The 21,379-nt window shown below is 40.3% G+C and overlaps 1 protein-coding gene across 3 annotated transcripts in view; it reads left to right on the forward strand.

The window, feature by feature from the left end:
• Positions 1 to 21,379, forward strand: part of LOC124140769 (coronin-2B-like) — a 146,036-nt gene that overhangs the window by 222 nt on the left and 124,435 nt on the right. The window contains exon 1 of one of the 3 annotated variants that reach the window (XM_046508505.2): positions 4,074 to 4,268. The exons of the other annotated variants lie outside the window; for them this stretch is intronic. The gene's annotated coding sequence lies outside the window, so the exon portion shown is untranslated. Of the gene's footprint in view, positions 1 to 4,073; positions 4,269 to 21,379 lie in introns of those variants that run through there. 3 annotated transcript variants of the gene reach the window in all.

A 21,379-nucleotide genomic window follows, 5' to 3' on the forward strand; every position in this document is an offset into this window, starting at 1 on the left:
TGTTTAGATCGATAATTTACACCCAGGGTCAAAATATCCCTTCAATGACACAATCGCAACATATATGGGTATATCGGTCGCACCGTAAACAGCAGTACACCCAGGTCGACGATGCGTTTAATCCGTTTATTGGGGCAAATTTAATCGGATGCGAAGCGAAACATGGCTTTGACAGCTTCGGCAAACTTCCGTACAAAACTCTCAGACTGTTGTCGGTCAGTCGTGAAATGGACACAATCGGTCAGTTGTGCTGGTCAAAAGTGACCGTTTAGCAACCGCAGAGCGATAACAACTTGACTGTCATAAGTGTCCCGCAGCACAGTCAGGGGCAGTGCGATACGATGAGTTAGTCTACATATACATCTAGCCTATATGTTGGGCTCAAAATCTAGGTGGGACACAAGACGACTACAAATGTCAATAGGACTATAGCATGTGTGCCTGTAGGAATATCAATGAGCTGTTTGTTACTGGTAGTCCTATGTTTAACCAACATTTATTTGGGTATGCTTGTTTTACGGATTAACTGGACACACCCATGTAAGTTGTTAGTGAGGTGAGGTGATATCGGGTTTAATGCGGGGTCGAATATTATGACAATTTATATCCATAATTTTATTCAACCATAAATTTGGAAAATACTCAATTTTGATTGGTCAATCAGAGGTATTAAATCACAATAAACCGTTTCTGATTGAATCAGACGATTTGACTGACACATCACCGCAGAAGCAAATATTTTTAGAATAGTACTTTTTAAGTCATTGTTAAGACTTTAGAATACAGTACCACAAACATTTCAATTACTGCAATGTTCAAAGGATGCGTGCATTAGGGGGGTCCTTGATTCAAATACCATAGAAGACCACAATGACCCCAGGACCCCCCTTTTGATATATAATTTATTATTGGCCTAGATGTGTACATACAAAGTTACTAATACTCTCAAGTAGTATACAGAAAAAAATAAAAGCTTGGAGGAATTAATCGTTTTATGGGCAAGCGCTTTCAGCTCGAAGCAAGCCTCTTCAGGCCTTACATAAATTATACATGCATCATAAATTCCTTTTGGATCGTTTGTAGGGGGTGCATTGCCTGTTAAAATTGTATGGATTTTTTTGCAATAGACAGTGGCTGTATTGCAGAGTATATTAGACATTATGCTGAGTTATGAAAATTACATAGGAATCTTAGCTGTGTAACTTAGTATCCCAATTCATTTAATTTTTTTAGAGTTTCATCAGGTTAATATGCCAATAGTAAAAATATTTTAAATCTTGTAAGAGTAAAAATGTTGTTCCAGTTCTGGATACGTTATTTCCAGAGATACATCTGGGCTTCTGGATTCACCAGCAGCACTGCACATTCCCACAAAGGTGATATTTTAACGGGGATTATTCATCCACATATACAAGCTGTCCCACATTTTCATTTGTGTAATACATGATCGAAGGCCAAGGCTTGTCAAGCATCCAATCTTGACAATGTAGTGATGTAGGGCTGGGAAGGGTAACTCAGGTACCCGGGTCGGTTGCTGAGTAGGACCCGGGTACCCACAGCACCGGGTAGGGTCGGGTAATAGGGTGGTGGGTACCCGGGTAGTAAATTTGGACTCGTCCCAGCCCTATAGTGATGGTCCAATCACAGTTCCTCTTTCAAAGAGGAATATTCCACAGTAAGTCTACTCAGCTATCATTTCCGTGCATGTCAGTAGACACTTGATGCAAGTAGGTCGGCCTGTGGCATCCTTAGATATTCACATGAATGTTTACGTGCCTCTCTCCTCCCCTGGTTAGTGAAATGAAAATTGGAATCCAATCAGTAATTATTGAGCAAAATACACTCAATAAATCACCATGTCCAAATTATTTTTGAGTTACTTGCATACAAATATGCATGTAGAAATAAGCGTAAACACCATCTGCCAGAGGCAAGGGAGTTCGCTGACTACAAAAGTCCAGTTTCCACCCTTGCCAAACTGAGCTGGAATTTCTGGGCTTGACTTTAACGCCACCACTGGCGATTATGAGTTATGTCCCTTCCATATCCCTCATATTAACCAATCAGATTCCATCTATCATATCACTTACATTTGCTTCAAACAAAATGTCATTTGAACGATAATTAGTACCTTTATTGTAATAAGACGGATTTTACCTCGCGAAGTGCATCAAATCACATGAGTACCTTCGTTAAAAACATGAAAGATTTGGAAAACGTCTGTCGGCACCCAGTTGATGGCACACATGCTCTGAAGATCCTGTGATTGACCAAAATCTGCACAGCAGTTGCCTTGTTGTTTATGAACCAAATGTCAATTTTGTTACGCGATTTTGATTGGACCATGCATAGACTTGTTAGCGCAGCCAAAATATTACTCCAGAGTACCAGCCCAGTTCGCCAAGGCTGGAACCTGGACTTCTACAGTCTTTGTTGTTTAATGCCGCACTCAGCAATGTTCCAACTAAATGGTGGCGGTCTATAAATAATCGAGTCTGGACCAGACAATCCAATGATTGATATCGTAACCACCGATCAACGATACAATAACATGCATCAACCAAGTCAGTGAGTCTGACCACCCAATCCTGTTTAAGCCACCTCTTACTACAAGCAAAGTCGCCTTTTGTGGCGCCAAGGCTGGAACCTGGACTTCTACAGTCTTTGTTGTTTAATGCCGCACTCAGCAATATTCCAACTAAATGGTGGCGGTCTATAAATAATCGAGTCTGGACCAGACAATCCAATGATTGATATCGTAACCACCGATCAACGATACAATAACATGCATCAACCAAGTCAGTGAGTCTGACCACCCAATCCTGTTTAAGCCACCTCTTACTACAAGCAAAGTCGCCTTTTGTGGCAAGCATGGGTTGCTGAAGACCTATTCTACCCCTGATCTTCCTAGGTCTCCGGAAGATAGATGAAAAACAATAGTATCACAACATTCTGCATCATTACCCAATGTAGCCTCTTCATCTTGCATAAATGAACATCTTTACAGCCCACGTGAAGATCCGGGATAGAGTAGGTCTTCAGCAACCCATGCTTGTCATAAGAGGCGACCAACGGGATCGGGTGGTCAGGCTCGCTGACTTTGTTGATGCATGTCACTGTGTCCCAATTGCATGGATCGATGCTCATGATATCAATCACTGGATTGTCTGGTCCATACTGGATTATTTACAGACTTTGTGCATCACATGGAGAGATGCAAATTAGATGTCATCTGAAACAGCATTTGAAAAAAGATTCACAAACTGGTTACAAAATTCCCAATAGACTGCACGAAGGGACTTAAAAATATATTGAATACCCACTAAAGCTATCAATACCCAATGGGAATAATAACGTGCGTTCGCAATAGCTTCAAAATAGTCCCTGACCACTGTATTACTCAGTCACGGAATATTCTGCAGAAATGCCCACTCAGTGCAGAAATGTACCCATCTTGCAGAAAGTCACTTTTTGTGCAGAATGTTGCATATATCTGCCTTAGAATTTGTCAAGTACACAACAGACTTTTAACATGTGAGTCCCAAGTTGGTTGTGAATGTGTAAACAGATATTTATTTCATTTTAATAATGAAGTTGACTTTTATATTATCCTTCCCAAAAGTGCAAGTGTGTGTGTTTACACAAGTGATATGACTTATCTCCAGATTCACTTCAATAACTCGAAATATGCTATTCTAGCCGTGAATATGTTTATCATAAAAATGCCTGCCAGTGTCAGGTCAAAAAGCTGCAAAACTAATTCGCGAAAACTAAGCTTTGAAATTTTCACAGTTATGTATAGAATTTACAAATAATGACTTTACAAGTTGGATGGAGGACCTTTCCCGTTAATTGCTGTCCTTCATATATACTAGTGTACTGACGCACATCTGATTTCATCATTCTGAACTGGTGAAATTGTTCAACTAGCCTGTCAGAGTAGCTACAACAGTGGCCGAGAGCTAGACGTGTTTGTTTACACGAAAGTCTCCCACCCCAGGGTAACTAATTCGTTAGGTCACACAGGTCACCGTGACCTTGTGCTTGGCTTCTAATATGATAAAGTATTACCCAGATGGGCTATCTACAAAGACCAGACCTCTAGGCCTGGCGCCAGCAGCCCCAGGCCACCAATGTAATGATCATAGTGTTGTCAACGTGGTCTAGAAGATAATTTCGATTCAAGCCTTAAGTTGAATAATTTCAAGTCTTTTTCACGAGGTAATGTCCCAGAAATCATCAAGGGTGTATATTTAGGATTCCAAACGGTAAGTACCTTTGGCAGGTATGTTGTATAAAAAGTGATTTGGGGGTTTTATTTTGAGTTCTTATCTTAACAACCTGAAATTGATGAGTTCATGTGCTCTTTAAGTGGGTGAGTGAGTGAGTATGGTTTTACGCCGCTTTTAGCAATATTCCAGCAATATCATGGCTGGGGACATCAGAAATGGGCTTCAAAATGTGTGAAGCCCATTTCTGGTGTGTCACATTGTACCCATGTCGGGAATCGAATCCAGGTCTTTGGCATGATGAGTGAACGCTTTAACCACTAGGCTACCCTACCGCTCCCCTTTAAGTGAGAAAATACATAAAGATTATTTGCTAAATTTGTTTCCGTATCATAAAGATACTGTAATTCTTAAAATAATAGATGCTTATGAAGTAAGTAAGCTTTTATAAGTAGCTTTCAAATCTGTGTATGAATCCATTTTTTTGAGTGACCTGCACAGTTAATTATCTAGTACCAAATGAACTGCAGCAATGATTTTCACAATGTTTCGTCAACACTTTGCAAATCCCCTCTGATCATATTGGGAACAGTAGTCCATGGTTATTGAGAAAGATGGCATCACATTGATGTAAAATGTTTCATAGCTTGAAAGTAGTTCCTGCCAAGCGACTTCCTGTCCATATTTTGCTATCAGGCTTATCGGATTGGTTTATTGCATCGATAAAACAAGCCTTTTAATAATAATGCAATTTATATGGCAAACACCTTGTATATATGAAACAGCCTGAACAATAGGCAGTCAGAGAGTCATCAGTTTCATATCACCCAAACAGTAGCTGAAACTCGACCTTGTAATGTAAGCATGGCAAGTGTCGGAATACACAACACGATAATTAGCTGTAAGTGGTGGGTTTACGAGGGAGAGGTATGTGTCGGTGTGGGTATAGTAAAGACTTGAACGTGAAGTAGCGTTTACATTTGCATGTCAGATCGATGGTGTAATAGGACACTGGGGGCATGTGATAACGCTCCTTACACCTACTCTCACTAACAGTTGATGAGAGACCTATGTGATAACTGTTGATAGCCTGCAGTGATAACCACTGATAACGCTGTTGTACATCAATCCTCCAGGGATAAGCAGTGATAACCATGGTAGCATGAAGAGAAAGTTATTTGCTGGATATTGTTGTATAAGAATTTTTAAAAAGTTTTATTAGGTGTATTTTGTTTTCGCAACACAAGCAAGCAGTATGTAGACTTTTGATTGTATCTTGGTTGGTTGGTTTGTTGTTTAACGCTGCACTCAGCAATATTCCAGATATATGACAGCGGTCTGTAAATAATCGAATCTGGACCAGACAATCCAGTGATTGATATCATGAGCATCGATCCACGCAATTGGGATCGATGACATGCATCAACCAAGTCAGCAAGCCTGACCACCGGATCCCGTTTTACGACAAGCATAGTCGCCTTTTATGGCAAGCATGGGTTGCTGAAGACCTATTGTATCTCCTTAGATGGATTCAAGACTTGACAATGTTGTTTTTTGGAATCACCATGATGATGATTTAGAGTGGCAATTGTTTTTTCATATGAAATTATCCCCAAATGAGTTTAGAAGTATTGAGTGTGTTTAAAGATTGATTTTGTGCGAAGATAATTAAGGGTTAATCAGGCACAAATGAACATTTTTGGCATGTTGCATGTAGATATATATATTAGGTTATATACTCACTCACTCACTCATTCACCCACTCTAAATCAAGGAATTACAACACCTAAGACGACTGGGCCACCATCTCTCTCTCTCTCTCACTCACTCGCTCACTCACTCGCTCCCTCACTCGCCCACCCACCTACCCAATCACTCTAAAGCAAGGAATTACAACACCTAAGACGACTGGGCCACCATCTCTCTCACTCACTCACTCGCTCACTCACTCGCCCACTCACTAGCCCACCCACCTACCCAATCACTCTAAAGCAAGGAATTACAACACCTTAGACAACTGGGCCACCATCCCACTCACCCACCCACCCACTCTAAAACAAGGAATTACAACACCTTAGACTCCTGGGCCACCATTGTATTCACACACTCACTCACTCACTCACTCACTCTAAAACAGGGAATTTCGGACCCCATGTACAGTCCTCTCTTGTGACAGGCTTAGGATGCTGGGGACCGATATTTACCCGGGGACCGATATTTACCCGGGACCGATATTTACCCGGGATCTCCAGAGGGTCATAACCTAGTCACTTTTGAACGTTTGAACTTTATGGTCACCTTGTATTTGTGGGTAGAAACTGGTTGCCCTGATCACTGCTGATAAGGATGTTTAGATCTTTTGTAGTCCAGGTTTGATTCTTATCTGGAGCATACCTCAGTGAACCTGATGATGCAACCCTGGGGGACTCGGGTTAGGAAATAGAGCCACAGTGAGCTATTCTGGTCATCAGAGGCAACTTAATAGATCACATGGTAAGTAGGCTCAGTGACTTGGTTCATTGCGTGTGCTCCAACCCCAAAGACGTGGATCATTGGTTGGTTTGTTGTTTAACACAGCACTCAGCAATATTCCATCTATATGACAGTATGGTCTGTAAATGATTGAGTCGGGACCAGACAATACAATGATTGATATCATGAGCATTGATCTACATGATTGGGATACGATGACATGCTTCAACCAAGTCGAAATAGATCACTGGATATCTGGTCCAGACTTCATTATTAAAGGTCACTGTCATGTAGCTGGAATAGTGTTGACGTTGTTAAACAAACTTGATGCAAGACAAATCAGCCATGTCGGTCAATTGCAGGATTTGCAAAGCATGTGTAGTCTCGTCAATGTAGCATCAACAGATATTCTCCAAATCTTTTCTTGTTTTAATCATGGTGCTCACATGATATTTTGCACTTCATGGAGTAAGACCCGTTTTATTACAATATAGATCTTGATTAGCGATCAGATCGTCTCCACCGGGTGCCGCCATTTTGTTTGAAGCAAATGCAGTGGTATGAGAGACGGAATATGATTGGTCAATAGGAGGGTTATGGAAGGAACATAACTCATAATAGCCACTGGTGGCGCTATGATCAAGCTAGATATTCTAGCCTAGTTTGGCAGGGATAGAAAGGGACTTTTACAGTTAACGCCATTGAATCGGGAAGATGTCGAGTTCGATTCCCACCAGCAGTACACATTGTTCGCCACATTGTTTTGTCAAATTCAATAGTAATAAACACAAAGTCCTATCATTTCCAAGTCAACTAATATCAATGCAGTCCCACCTGTTTCTTGGAGACTAACACTAGCTTTAAGTGATGCTCATTATAGATATAAGCTGCACCACCTGTTTCTTAACATCCTGACCACTGGTTCATCCAGTGACAGATGTGCCATGTAGTGGTGTTCAATCAATTGAATCAATGGCTCTAAGGTCAACCTTTTAGAAAAGAAATGCTGTGGCTTCAGTTACAGTTGTGTCTGAGATGCTATGTAAGTGCAATGATGCTGAACGTGATGTTAAACACCTTTTCACCTCACCACCGTGAAGATCCGGGGTAGAATAGGTCTTCAGCAACCCATGCTTGCCGTAAAAGGTGACTATGCTTGTCGTAAGAGGAGACTAACGGGATCGGGTGGTCAGGCTCGCTGACTTGGTTGATGCATGTCATCGATCCCAATTGCGTGGATCGATGCGCATGATATCAATCACTGGATTGTCTGGTCCAGACTCGATTATTTACAGACTGCCGTCATTTAGCTGGGACATTGCTGAGTGCGGCGTTAAACAACAAACCAAACAACCAACCAACCTCACCACCTCTTTTGTAATTTCTTGATTTCTTGATACACACCCAAAATATGATGATAGTTATTTGCAACCACCATTACATAATATCATTCAATTTCCTTCCCACTGTTACTGTCAAAGGGACTGTCTAGCTGACACGCAGTTAACACTATAAACACCACGCTAACACCACTACAATGCAAGACAGATCCCTCCAGCCGATCCGATCAACATACACAACTACTTATCAACAAGCTATTCTCCGCAAACAAATGCATGACACATCAGATCAGCCCTCGACACAAACCCCTGACCTCTACCTCCAAGAACGTCCCTTCCAATCCGACGCCAGCCACAATATCACAATAACCAATGGCCGGTAGATAAATATTATGGACTCTTGTCAGCCTGGTAAATGCAAAGGAGATTGTTGGCCTTTTGTCCTAATCCTATTGTGCAGCACTAGTTTCGGTCACTGAATGGTGGTGGGTTTGACTGCTTCTTGGAGTTTATTGGTTATTGCGTCACTAATGGGATTTGGTCGGCAGTTAGCTTTGGGAACTGCTTGTTATAATGAAGGTCAAAGTTAGGTAATGTGTGTCTGGAAATCTTGTATTGATCAGAGGCTCTGATGGCAGGAGAACATGAATATTTTAGAAAGTGGCTACTTAATAGTGGTTACTTAATAGTGGCTTCTTAATAGTGGTTACTTAATAGTGGCTTCTTAATTGGGTCCTCTTTGTTCCGCAAAGTTGACAGATTGCAATTTATGTTGACCTGTGGTCAAGTGAATGGAAGGCTGATTTATCCATATTGATTTGCTTTTTCGTAGTATTGATGTCTTGTGAATGAATAATTGACAGAAATACTGCTATACAAGGGAGTTGTCTGTCATTTGCAATTAACACGTGTTGTTGGTTGATTTTGAGCTGTATGTGGCCAGGGATTTTTCTCGGATTCCAAGCTATGTGCTCTTGGCAAGGACATTGGGAAATAATCATTTTGGTTAAAAACTGGATTTTCTTAAACATTTTAAATTTCTTAATTTCTTAAGATATTTTAATTTATTTTTTAAGATTACATTCAGTGCAATAATGTAAAACGAAGCGTCTAACAAATTTAATGTGTTTGTTTTTAATAAGCGTATCCCTTTGTAAAATTTTATAAGCGCCAAGGGGTTTATTGCGGTAAATGTAACAACGTTAATTGAGAAAAAATTTATTCAAGTTCGGGAATGTTTTCTAACTTTTGCTGGGGATAATAATTCATATTAATGTTTGGTAAACTGCTTTTTGTGCTATTTCACCTCTTGTCGTGAATTGAAGAACTGGCATGTCACTCCAACCACACTGACCGTACCCAAGTATTGAGATGTGTGACTGAAGTGGATTCACTGGTGTGCTTTCCATTAAAATTGCTGAAATGACGATGTGCATCTGCACACAAGCATGGGATGCTAGGGACCTTAGTTCTAGCCAGAAATCCCCAAGGGGAGGAGGGGGGGTCAGGTATCTACCCCTCAACTGTTGGTCAAAGTTGATTCGGACATTTCTTTTTCATTTTATCTTTCAACCGCCTCTGAGCCTCTACCCAGAGGGCAAAAGGTCATTGGCTCAAGATTGCCAGTTGTGTCATACCAAAACACATTAAAAGATGGTGCTTCAGCGTTAGAAATTGGCACTTATAAGTTCCATAGTAAAGGTATCATAAGGACTAGTAGAAATTTGCCATTTTGAAGGGTTTTGCTATATGTTATCATCATAAGTACCAGTGGTCTACAACAATTAGTTTCTAACCCTGTGCTTGTTGTTACCTTGCCTCAGGCGTTCGTCATTAAGGGGAAAAAACAAAAACGATTATTAATTTCGGGAATTGAAGAAGAAGTTTATTCGGTATCAAAAGCTGCATGACCAAGAGTACAATAAATAAGACAAACAGTTTGCACGTAATAGTAGCAAGTGATGTACAGTCGTCTCTCGTCTGTGTAAAATGGACAAACTAAAAGGAAATGGTATTCATCTCCAATTGGCCATGATCATGGTGGTTACATTTATTGTACTTACATAACTCAGTATTGACTTTCATTATAATGACACTGTTGAATACTCGGTGCGTAACTCGGACATTAGAACTCACATTATAGATGATAAGGTCTCTATGTGAACACAAGGCCAAACTTTTACTCCTTCATTTTTACAGTTTTTGGTGTCCCCTGCCGTGATATTCCTGGAATATTGCTCAAAGCGGCGTAAAATACAACTCACTCACTCATTTTTACAGATTTTGTTTGTGCAAAAATTGGTCGGTAGATCGAAAGAAACATGTAAAAATACAATGTGCTGTATAGAATGTTTTTAAACATCTTTAGGTTTGATTTGGATCAGACAGTGGCAACAAAATAAATTATGAAAAACTTTTCATTTAAAAAAAGACTTCATATACATGATATAAAAATCCTGTCGAGTATTTTTGCTCGTCTATGCTTATGGTCATTGGTATGGAAAATGATGGAAAAGCTTTTTGGTTCTGATTTAATTTTTGTTCTGATTTTTCCGAGTTTTATCGTCATGCAGATCTATCAACCAAGCAAAGAGAGTGTAAGGCCTCACTCCAAAATGTATTTCTCTGGTTTGAGCATCAAACAACGTGAATAACACAAAATAAAAGGTGAACACCCTATCCAATACATCAGAATGTGAGATGAAAACTGTTTCAGACGTATAAAGAATAGAATTAAAATCTCATTTGAGCTGTCTGCCATTTGAATAGTTGGACCTCACTGGAATAATTGTCTATTTTCCTAGTTTGTGAGATATACAGCGCGAGTTATCATAAAGACATTTGCATCAACCCCGAGATCCACACCGACCAGATTGTGTGGACTTTCTTAGTGACATCACAAATGATGACCTATATTTCAAAGAAATCGCTTTCAGTAAAATATTGACAGAGCTCTTTGCTAAAACTGTCCCATTATCACCCGTGTTGGTTTGACCCCAGGATTCGTATCATTCAGAGAGATAGATTCCATTTCACAGCGTTTACTCCAAATGCAGAATAGATGTTTTTGTAAAGAGGTTGGGTTTCAAAAAGTTGTCTTCTCAAATTGCAGTAAGTACAAGATTTTCTTTGAAAATGGAATGTATGAATCATCAATTTGTGTGGTAATATTTCTGTAAGGAAAAGAGCCTCAGAGTTATGCTGTTTATCTGTGAATGTATACAGCATATTAGAATTGCTTCATTGAAGGCTGACCCGTGAAGATCCAGGCTAGAATAGGTCTTCAGAAACCCATGCTTGCCTTCACAGGCAACTGATATATAATGCTTGTCACAGGCAACTTTGCTTGTCGTAGGAGGCGACTGACGGGATTGGGGTGGTCAGGCTCGCTGACTTGCTTGATGCATGTCATCGTATCCCAATTGCCTAGATTGATGCTGATGATGTCAATCACTGGATTGTTGGTCCAGACTTATTTACAAACTGTCGTCATAAAGCTGGAATATTGCTGAGTGTGGAGTTAAATAACAAACAATAATCATTGAGGGCTATCACATTACAGTAAGGGCTGGGCGGAAGGGATAATAATATGGTTGAGGGACTGTGAGAAAGACTGATAGCATTTATCAGCATTTGATCTTGAGGGAGACGATACTGCTTTTGTAGGATGTAAATGTACCTCGGGGATTTGGGACAGTGTTAGAATTAGATGTGAAAATGAATGGGGCCTTGTCACTACCCCAATCCTAAAAGATAGATTTAGTTGTCCCTCTTGCAGCAGGCCTAGAAGACATCAGATTGCCTTTGAATACTACTATGTATGCTATATTTGAAAGGAGTTAGATTCATTGCAATACATTTTGTCTCAAGCTGTATGAATCAATACAATTTCTTGCTTAGTCTATTTTTGAAAAGTATATATCTTAAATGCAGGTCAAAGCTTGAATGTATAAAACATCATGAACATGGGATAAAAAAATAAAAACTTGCACATGAAGGGGAAAATATTATAAAAATAAAAACTTGCACATGGGAAGGGGTAGGGGGGAGATCATAAAAATGCAAACTTGGACAGAGAAGATCCAACATATTTTCTGGGAGTGTTCAATTTTTGAAGGGCATCCCTTGAATAGACCTATAATTTTGTGTGTCCAATATGTATCAGTATACTTCAAAATACAACCACTGCATATATATTATGGTATCCCCCCCCCCCCCCCCATACTCCTACATGCTAAAACTTCTACAATTTAAAACAACTAACTAAATGGTCCAGTGCTTAGCTGATCGTCTGCCTCTTACCTGTTATCTTTAAAATGAAATGGACGGCAGGGTTACAAACTAACAGTTTTTGTCCACTAGTCCTTATAATGATAACATATAGCAAAACCCTTAAAATGGGCCAATTTCTACTAGTCCTTAGGATACCTTTACTATTGGGCAGTTTGGTAAGGACTACAGGACTAGTGCCAATTTCTAACGCTGGACTGGTTATGGATCAAGATACAACACGTTTTAGATGATGGGAGTGAATATATTGATAGAAATAATGACGAGAGATTTGAGTTTCAACTTCATTTATGTTTGAGACATATATATTATGTTCCGTGTTCCCGTTTACCAGTAATTACCAGTTTTGGACCGGTAAAATTAGGCTTGGACCGGTAATTCCTGTGACTGCCGGTCCCTGTGGACCGGCAAATAAGGTATCTTGTAAATCTTTGTTGTTGAACAAAACTTTGTCGAAAGTAAAAAAAATTATACTTTCGAATGAAGTCAGCTCATCTGTTATCATCAGTGTTTCCTGTTGTCTACTTTTAGTGCAAGGAAATAATATGTTGCTTTGTGTTAAATATCTGTTTGTAGTGACTTGGTCTTGAATCAAAGTGAAATATTCAGGCTAAAAAAGAGAGAATTGTGATTGAACTTTGTGTGGATGACGAGTAGGTCTAAAAAAGTTACTTCGGAAATGACGTCACAGAATTGTCAGCCATGAAAGTAGTCTGCATTGAAATTGATGTTGAAAGAATTATAACCAGGTAATTTTCATTCAATTTTTATTTGTACACAGTTGGGACTGACAAAAATTGTGTGGGAATGGTAATTTTTATAGTTGTCAGTCCAGTGACAATATTTCACAAAACTTTATTAAAAACACTAAATTCATACTTTTGATCATATTGCATTTGCCAGAGCACTGTGTTCATAATTTTTAATATGTTCAATTTTAAGTTCATTGTCACTGCAAGTTTCGGAAAGTATAATATTTTGGAGACAACCCATATTGCAATAAGTCGTACAATTGGCACTGACAATACTCAGCCCTTTTCATGATTAACCCGTGAAGAGCCGGGGTAGACTAGGTCTTCAGCAACCAATGCTTGTCGTAAGAGGCGACTAATGGGATCAGGTGGTCACGCTCTCTTACTTGGTTGATGTATGTCATCGCATCTTAGGTGCGTGGATCGATGCTCATGATGTCAATCACCGGATTGTCTGGTCCAGACTCGATTATTTTCAGACCGCTGTCATATAGCTGGAATATTGCTGAGTGCCATGTTAAACAAGAAACAAACAAACAAACAAAATAATCATGACTAGTTGTTATTTTCTGCTCCACAGTCACATCGTGTATCTAGGAAAGTAGTATTTAGTCTGAATTGGTGTGGAGAGGGTTGGTTGGTTGGTTGGTTTGTTGCTTAACGCCACACTCAGCAATATTCCAGCTATATTGCGGCGGTCTGTAAATAATCGAGTCTGGACCAGACAATCCAGTGATTAATATGATGAGCATCAATCCACGCAATTGGGATCGATGACATGAATCAACCAAGTCAGCAATGGGCTGACCACACAATCCAGTTAGTCGCCTTTTACCACAAGCATAGTCACCTTTTATGGCAAGCATGGGTTGCTGAAGACCTATTCTACCCCGGAATCTTCACGGGTCGGAGAGGGTTGGGAATTACAGCTTGGTTAAATGTGTTAAGTACTACAGAAAAGATAGAGAAACAAGTAAATATGTGCAGGTCATTGACAGGGCCACAAGCCGGGATTCCAGGTTAGAAGTCTCCAGCTACCGATGCTGGTTGTAAGAGGCAACTACATACATCAGGCGATCTGGTTCAGTGACTTGCCTGATTGTGTGGCATCGTATCCTAGCTGCATTTTCTGGTCTGGGCTCAATTAGTTACAGGTCATAGTGTGATGTTATACCACAAGCAGGGGCGGTCGGGTAGCCTCATGGTTAAAGCGTTTGCTCGTCTGCCAAAGACCTGGGTTTGATTCCTGACATGGGTACAATATGTGAAGCCCATTTCTTGTGTCCCCTGCCATGGTATTACTGGAATATTGCTAAAAGCGGCGTAAAACCATACTCACTCCCTCTCACTATACATGCTATAAGACGGACAAACAAGATGATTGATTGAAGTTGTTGAAAGGAACAGAATATCACTAACGATCGATGTTTGAAATCTTCTTTGAGTCACAACACTAGCATTTGTCAAGTTCTGTACTAATCATGCTAATCAAAAAAAGTTAAGGGACACCACAATTGGAAGGCTGTGTGTTGCAATACCCACCAGCCATGGCAGATAAACTTCAGTCACATGAGTGAGTTGGGTTTAACGCCGCTTTTAACAGTATTCCAGTTATATCGCGGCGTGTCAGCTTAATGTGGGAGGAAAGCCCGAAGTGATGCAGGTCTCAGACGTTTACCACTTCGGTGAAACCCACGAGCACGGGTATGGTGCTGACAAACCTAGAAACATAATCGGGGCGAACCGGGATTCCAACCCACAACCATAGGTTTCTGGCGTGCCCAAGGGACGCAACTCGGCACAGCGAATCGCGGCGCCTTAGACAACTGGGCCACCCGTGCCCCCTCAGTCGCATGACAAAACAATGTACTTTTACTTCTTTTGAGTAGTATATATTCCCTTGTGGTTGCCATAGGATTTCAATGTTTGTTTGTTACTTAACGCCGCACTCAGCAATATTCCACTATGTGAAGTTGGTCTGTAAATAATCAAGTCTGGACCAGACAATCCAGTGATTGATATCATGAGCATCGAATCACGCAATTTGGATACAATGACATTCATCGCCCGTTTGTCGCCTCTTACGACAAGCATAGTCGCCTTTTACGGCAAGCATGGGTTGGAGTTATCAATGTCAGTGAAAAAGGAGGAGTCAAATTTTTAGGATGACAGCAGTCTGGAGCAGTTGGTTATGAACATGATTCTGATTGGTGCACTTTAATTCCAAACGGCATGCTTAACAAGGATTTTTCGTGACGCAGAAAAAAATATATACTGCGTCCCGAGGGATGCGCTATAATATTCATTGTACCCACAGCGCATCAAGAGCAGTTATGGTGTCTGTTAATTCATCCATCAATCATGACCACTGTCCACATGATCATTGATTTATTCCAGGCTCTAAAGTAATTATCAAGATGTACAGTACACTTCACCATTTCATTACTTTACAAGACCCTCATATAGTCCGCAAGGACCCTTAGAAGTAATTATTGGGGTCCCCCGGACCCCCAATTTTGTAAGTCAAGGTAAAACCCTGCTAACCATCCTAACATCTCCACATGTTTGTTTGTTTTACACCGCACTCAGCAATATTCAAGCTATATGACGGTGGTCTATAAATAATCAAGTCTGGACCAGACAATCCAGTGATTAATATCATGAGCATCGATCCACGCAATTGGGATCGATGACATGCATCAACCAAGTCAGCGTGCCTGACCACCCGATCCCGTTAGTCGCCTGTTTGGGTGATCTCACTAAAGTGCAAACGTGTTATTTAGGGCCATTTTGGTTGAAAGGTTTGTCTAGGGGAAGGGGAGACTTGATAACAAAGGATAGAACTAACGGTTGGGTCAACGATGTTGATTGTGATGGAGAAACTACAGAATAATGATATTGAGGCACCAAGGCACACAGACACACACACGCACACAGACAGACACCCACACATACACACACACACACACTCACACAATGAAACACACAAAAATTACACACTCACACAGACACACACTGACATGCACACTGGTTGGTTGGTTTGTTGTTTAACGCCGCACTCAGCAATATTCCTGCTATATGACGGCGGTCTGTAAATAATCAAGTCTGGACCAGACAATCCAGTGATTGACATCATGAGCATCGATCCAATAGGGATACGATGACATGCGTCAACCAAGTCAGCGAGCCTGACCACCCGATCCCGTTAGTCGCCTCTTACGACAAGCATAGTCGCCTTTTATGGCAAGCAATGGTTGCGGAAGACCTTTTCTTCCCCGGATCTTCACGGGTCTCTCCAAAAGTGCTCTGTGGCTGACTTGAAAACAAATACCTTTCTATCCCTGACAACCCTGAAAAACTGCTGACTCATCCACACACCTTATTATCATTATATGTAGACCAACATACAGCTGAATGTTTCTGTCATGTGGATAGAGTGCACCAAAGATTAGCAACAGGTATATTGGTGGGCATTCTAATCTGGCAAGTAAACAGTTCAATCCTGTAGAGTCAACTGACCAAGTGTCTTGGCTTCTAGTTCCAGAGTTTTTGTCGCAAGGAGGCCTTTGCCATTGTGATTGGGACATTGTACAAATCTTCCAACACATGGGTATTGACATAGAAGCTTATGAGATTATGAAGACAGAGGCGACCATCCTCAAATATGAGAGGAGATTGACATTGTGGCACACAAACCTCCTACTATAGGGCTGGGATGATACACCAACTGTGTGATCTAATGCGATACCTTGCTCATGATCCGATACGTATCACGATACTTGCACATGCTCTTATCGGTGATGCGTAAGCCATCTTTTTCGTAGACAGCATGGCCAAATACCTGGCACACTGACAATTTGCTATTGGCATTGTCAAGTATGGCACAATTGATGAAAATATGTCACTAGTAATTAGTGTTTGGTGTAACATTTATTAAAAAATACATTTAAGGGTAGAATCGATACTTTTTACTATGTGTGCAATTGTGATCGATACATTGATGTATCGTCAGATGACTACATTGAAGGCCCACCAAGAATATTGCTTCTGTAAGCAAAACCAGTGGGGTTGGAAAGTAAGCATGAAAGTCTAGTCCCCTGGGGGGCAGGTCGGGTAGCCTAGTGGTGAAAGCGTTCGCTCGTCATGCCGAAGACCCGGGTTCGATTCCCGACATGGGTACAATGTGTGAAGCCGATTTGTGGTGTCCCCCGCTGGATATTGCTGGAATATTGCTAAAAGCGGCGTAAAACCTCACTCACTCACTCACTCACTCACTCTAGCACTCTAGCACTCTAGCACTCTAGCACTCTAGCACTCACTCACTCTAGCACTCACTCTAGTCCACTGGTCCATTTAATGATCCCATATAGCAAGCCCTTAAAAATGGCCAATTTCTACAAGTCCTTATGATACCTTAACTATTGGGCAGTTTGGCAAGGACTATAGGACAAATACCAATTTCTATTGCTGGCCTTGTAATATTGACCTTTCCAATATTTGACATTAATGGTCTATGTGGTTTGCTGTGAGAGGATATATCTTTATAGTTTCCTCGTTGGGATTCCGGGCTGGAATTGCATTCCAGAAACTTATACTGGTTGTGTCTTTGAGGCGATTTAGTAGATCAAGTGGTTTGACTCGTCCCCCTGACGTTGTATGCAATATCAATCACTGGATTGTCTGGTCCAGACTTGATTAAGTACAGGCCACTGTCTTAAAGCTGGGATATTGCAGAGTGCAGCATTAAGCAGAGTTACAGATAAGCTGCGTATTGGCGTAAAATACCCCCAAAATATTCAAAACCCAATTACTTTCAGTTATCTTTCGTCCAAAAACGTGTGCATTAAAGGAAAAACTCAAATGTATAAAAACAGAATGTGTAAATACCCAATAAAGCTTTTCCAGCTTGCGTATAGTCTGTCTTACAGACCCTGATACAAATATATATCAAATACAGCCCATGCAAGTCTATAATGTTTGGCAAGTCTAGATCACTGCAGTATCAAAATGAAAATGAAGAGAGTCACTGGGCTCCTTTTTATTATATTTTTATTAAGATAACTAAACAACTGTTTTTTTATGTACGGTATGTTCATTTCAGAGACTAGATTTTAGTCTAGCTTGCGTACAACGGAGATAATTTCCGAAACACAATTATGAGCTAATGTACTTTCTGAGTCAAGCCTATATATATTTAGAACAGCTCCATACATCTAAAACATTATTTCATTGTTTTAAATCTTAAACATGTTAAAATGTTCATTGATTTGGGGACAAACCCAATAGAGTGATGAATGGATAAGTGAAATAATATTGGTTACCAAATGAAAAATGTTAAAACCCAATTAAAATAGAAACCCTAGAGTAAAAACTCAATTCCTCAAAAAGTTATCTGGAGCTCTGATAAAGCAAAAAAGAAAGATGTCGTCACAATGTATGTTAACCATGTTTACTATAGATGCAGTGTGTTGGTTCTTGGGTGAACTTGTATTGTTAGTGTTGAGGACTACCCATCCCATAGGTCTTCAGCAGCCCACACTTGCCTTAAAAGGCGACTATGCTTGTTGTAAGTGGTGACTAACGGGATCAGGGGGGTCAGGCTCGCTGACTTGGTTGAAGCATGTCATTGTATCCCTATTGTGCTGATCAATCCTCATGATGTCAGTCACTGGATTGTCTGAGTTTCACCAAACGTCTGAGAACTGCATCGCTGCAGGCTTTCCTCCCACATTAAGCTGACACGCCGAGATATAACTGGAATACTGTTTAAGGCAGCGTTAAACAATACTCACCCACTCACTTAAGTGACATGACATGCTGTCCTTTCATTCTTTAAAGTCTGCTAGCCTTGCTCCAAGGCTGTACTGAAAGAGTGAGTGAGTGAGTTGGGTTTTACGCTTTTAACTGTATTCCAGTTATAACGCAGCGTGTCAGCTTAATGTGGGAGGAAAGCCCGGAGTGATGCAGGTCTCAGACGTTTACCACTTCCGTGAAACCCACGAGCACGGGTATGGTGCTGACAAACCTAGAAACATAATCGGGGCGAACCGGGATTCGAACCCACAATCATAGGTTCCTGGTGTGCCCAAGGGACGCAACTCTGCCCAACGAATCACGGCGCTTTAGACGACTGGGCCACCCGTGCCCCCTGTACTGAAAGAAAAGACCATGGTTGTATAGTATTTCTATCCTCCAAATAGGCAAGTCTAGATATGTGGCAGGAAACCTCCAGTCTCATATAGGGACAACTTGTTCTTATTATTTACATTATCTAGAAATTATGATTTTAACTAATAATTATTACCGTATTCAACGTAATAAGCGCCCAGGGCGCTCTCAAAATAGAAAAAGGGGGTTCTTATTAAAATATTATTTTGATAAAAAAAACAGGGTTGAAAGATTAAGGTCGTGTTTATGTACGACAGATATATTTTTCCAGAATTTGATTGCCAATAATTAAGGGTGATATAACACACGAGTGTGTATCATACGCGAATAGATAAGTCTTGTGAACATTGATCAATCGGAAGGGGTGCTAATTTGGATTGTTCACTAGCCAATATATTCGCAAATATAGCCGTCGGCGCTTATTAGAGCGGGGCGCTTATTAGGTCGAATACGGATAATTATTGCCTTAGAGACTTGTTCAAGTCTATGTTTCTGCCAAAGAGGAGAACGGCTGCATTACTTACAAATTTCCTTGATCAAGAGAGAATGAATGACCAATAAAGATAATGCCATAAAGAAAAGTGATTTTTTTAACGAAGCCGTAAGCCAATCTTCGGAAATTTCAAAGGGTTACTTCCAAACATTTAATATCTTTTACCTCAATGAAAAAATGATATATATCTTTTACCTCAATGAAAAAACGTTATGATAAAAAGTAGCTGGGTGATATGAACATTTGTTGCACATTTGTCAGCATTGGCTACAATGGCTGCTATGCAGCACATGGCGGGGTTATAGAAAAATCTGTTGCTGTATTTGATCAGTGACCATACACAGTGACATATAGATATATTATGATCAATTATCTCGCAACATTGGACACAGGCAGTGTTAGGGCTGATAATAAATGCCGCATAAATAAACAGCTATATAGGTATGTGATAGTCAGAGGGTGGGTAATGTAGGTAGGGGTTAGGGGTCAAGGGTGGGGCTGGGTGAAGGTTATATGAGCTGAGCGGTTGGAAAAGGCTGAAAATAAGATAAGGCTGGTAGTCAGGCTTGGTGACTTGGTTTATAGATGTCGTCGTATTCCAATTACACATATCTATGTTCATGATGTCAATCACTGGATTGCCTGGTCCAGACTCAAGTTATTTACAGAACACTGTCCTATATATAGCATATTGCAAACAATAAACAATCACAACTGGTTTGTCTTCAGGAACCCATGTTTGTCTTAATGGGTGAGTAACGGTGGCCAGGCTTGCTGCCTTGATTGGTGGATGTCATCGTTTCCCAAGTGCATCGATTGATGCTCATGACATCCATCACTGGATTGTCTGGTCCAGACTCACATATATGCAATATAATAAACAATCACAATGATGGATGTTTGATGATGATGATGATGATTATAATGATGATGACTAAATTATTTACTGATTGCTGAAGATTGCCAAGTGTGGCGTTAAACAAACAAACAACAAACAACCTCCTGTCTGTCACTGTACATGCTGTAGTTGTAACTGAACAGATTTGACTGAGTGAGTGAGTGAGTTGGGTTTAGCGCCGCTTTTAACAATATTCCAGTTATATCACAACGTGTCAGCTTAATGTGGGAGGAAAGCCCGAGGTGATGCAGGTTTCATACGTTTACGAAAAGATTTGAAGCTTAGCAACATCACATGATTCAGGCAATAAGCCTCACCTTGCCTCCTTGCACAATGCAATAACTTAATCAATCATACAACAAACAGAGCTACAGATGAGCTACGTATTTGCGGAAAAAAACCTCAAAACTATTTAAAACCCAATTACTTTCAATTAACTTGCGTGCAGAAATGCATGCATTAAATGAAAAACTCAGTTTGAAAACAGCATGCATAAATACCCAGTGAAGTTTGTTCAACATGCGTACAACGGAGCTAATTTCCGAAACACAATTACGAGCTAATTTACTTTCCAAGTCAAGCCTGTATATTTAGAACCGTTCTATACATCTAAAACATTATTTCATTTTTTTTAAATCTCAAAATGCTTACTTATTTGGGGGGAAAACCCAATAGAGTGATGAATGGATGAGTGAAAAATGTTGGTTACCCAATGAAAAGTGTAATAACCCAATTAA

This window comes from Haliotis rufescens, unplaced genomic scaffold, assembly GCF_023055435.1.
Source record: "Haliotis rufescens isolate VD_foot unplaced genomic scaffold, xgHalRufe1.0.p SCAF_60, whole genome shotgun sequence".
Classification (NCBI taxonomy): domain Eukaryota; kingdom Metazoa; phylum Mollusca; class Gastropoda; order Lepetellida; family Haliotidae; genus Haliotis; species Haliotis rufescens.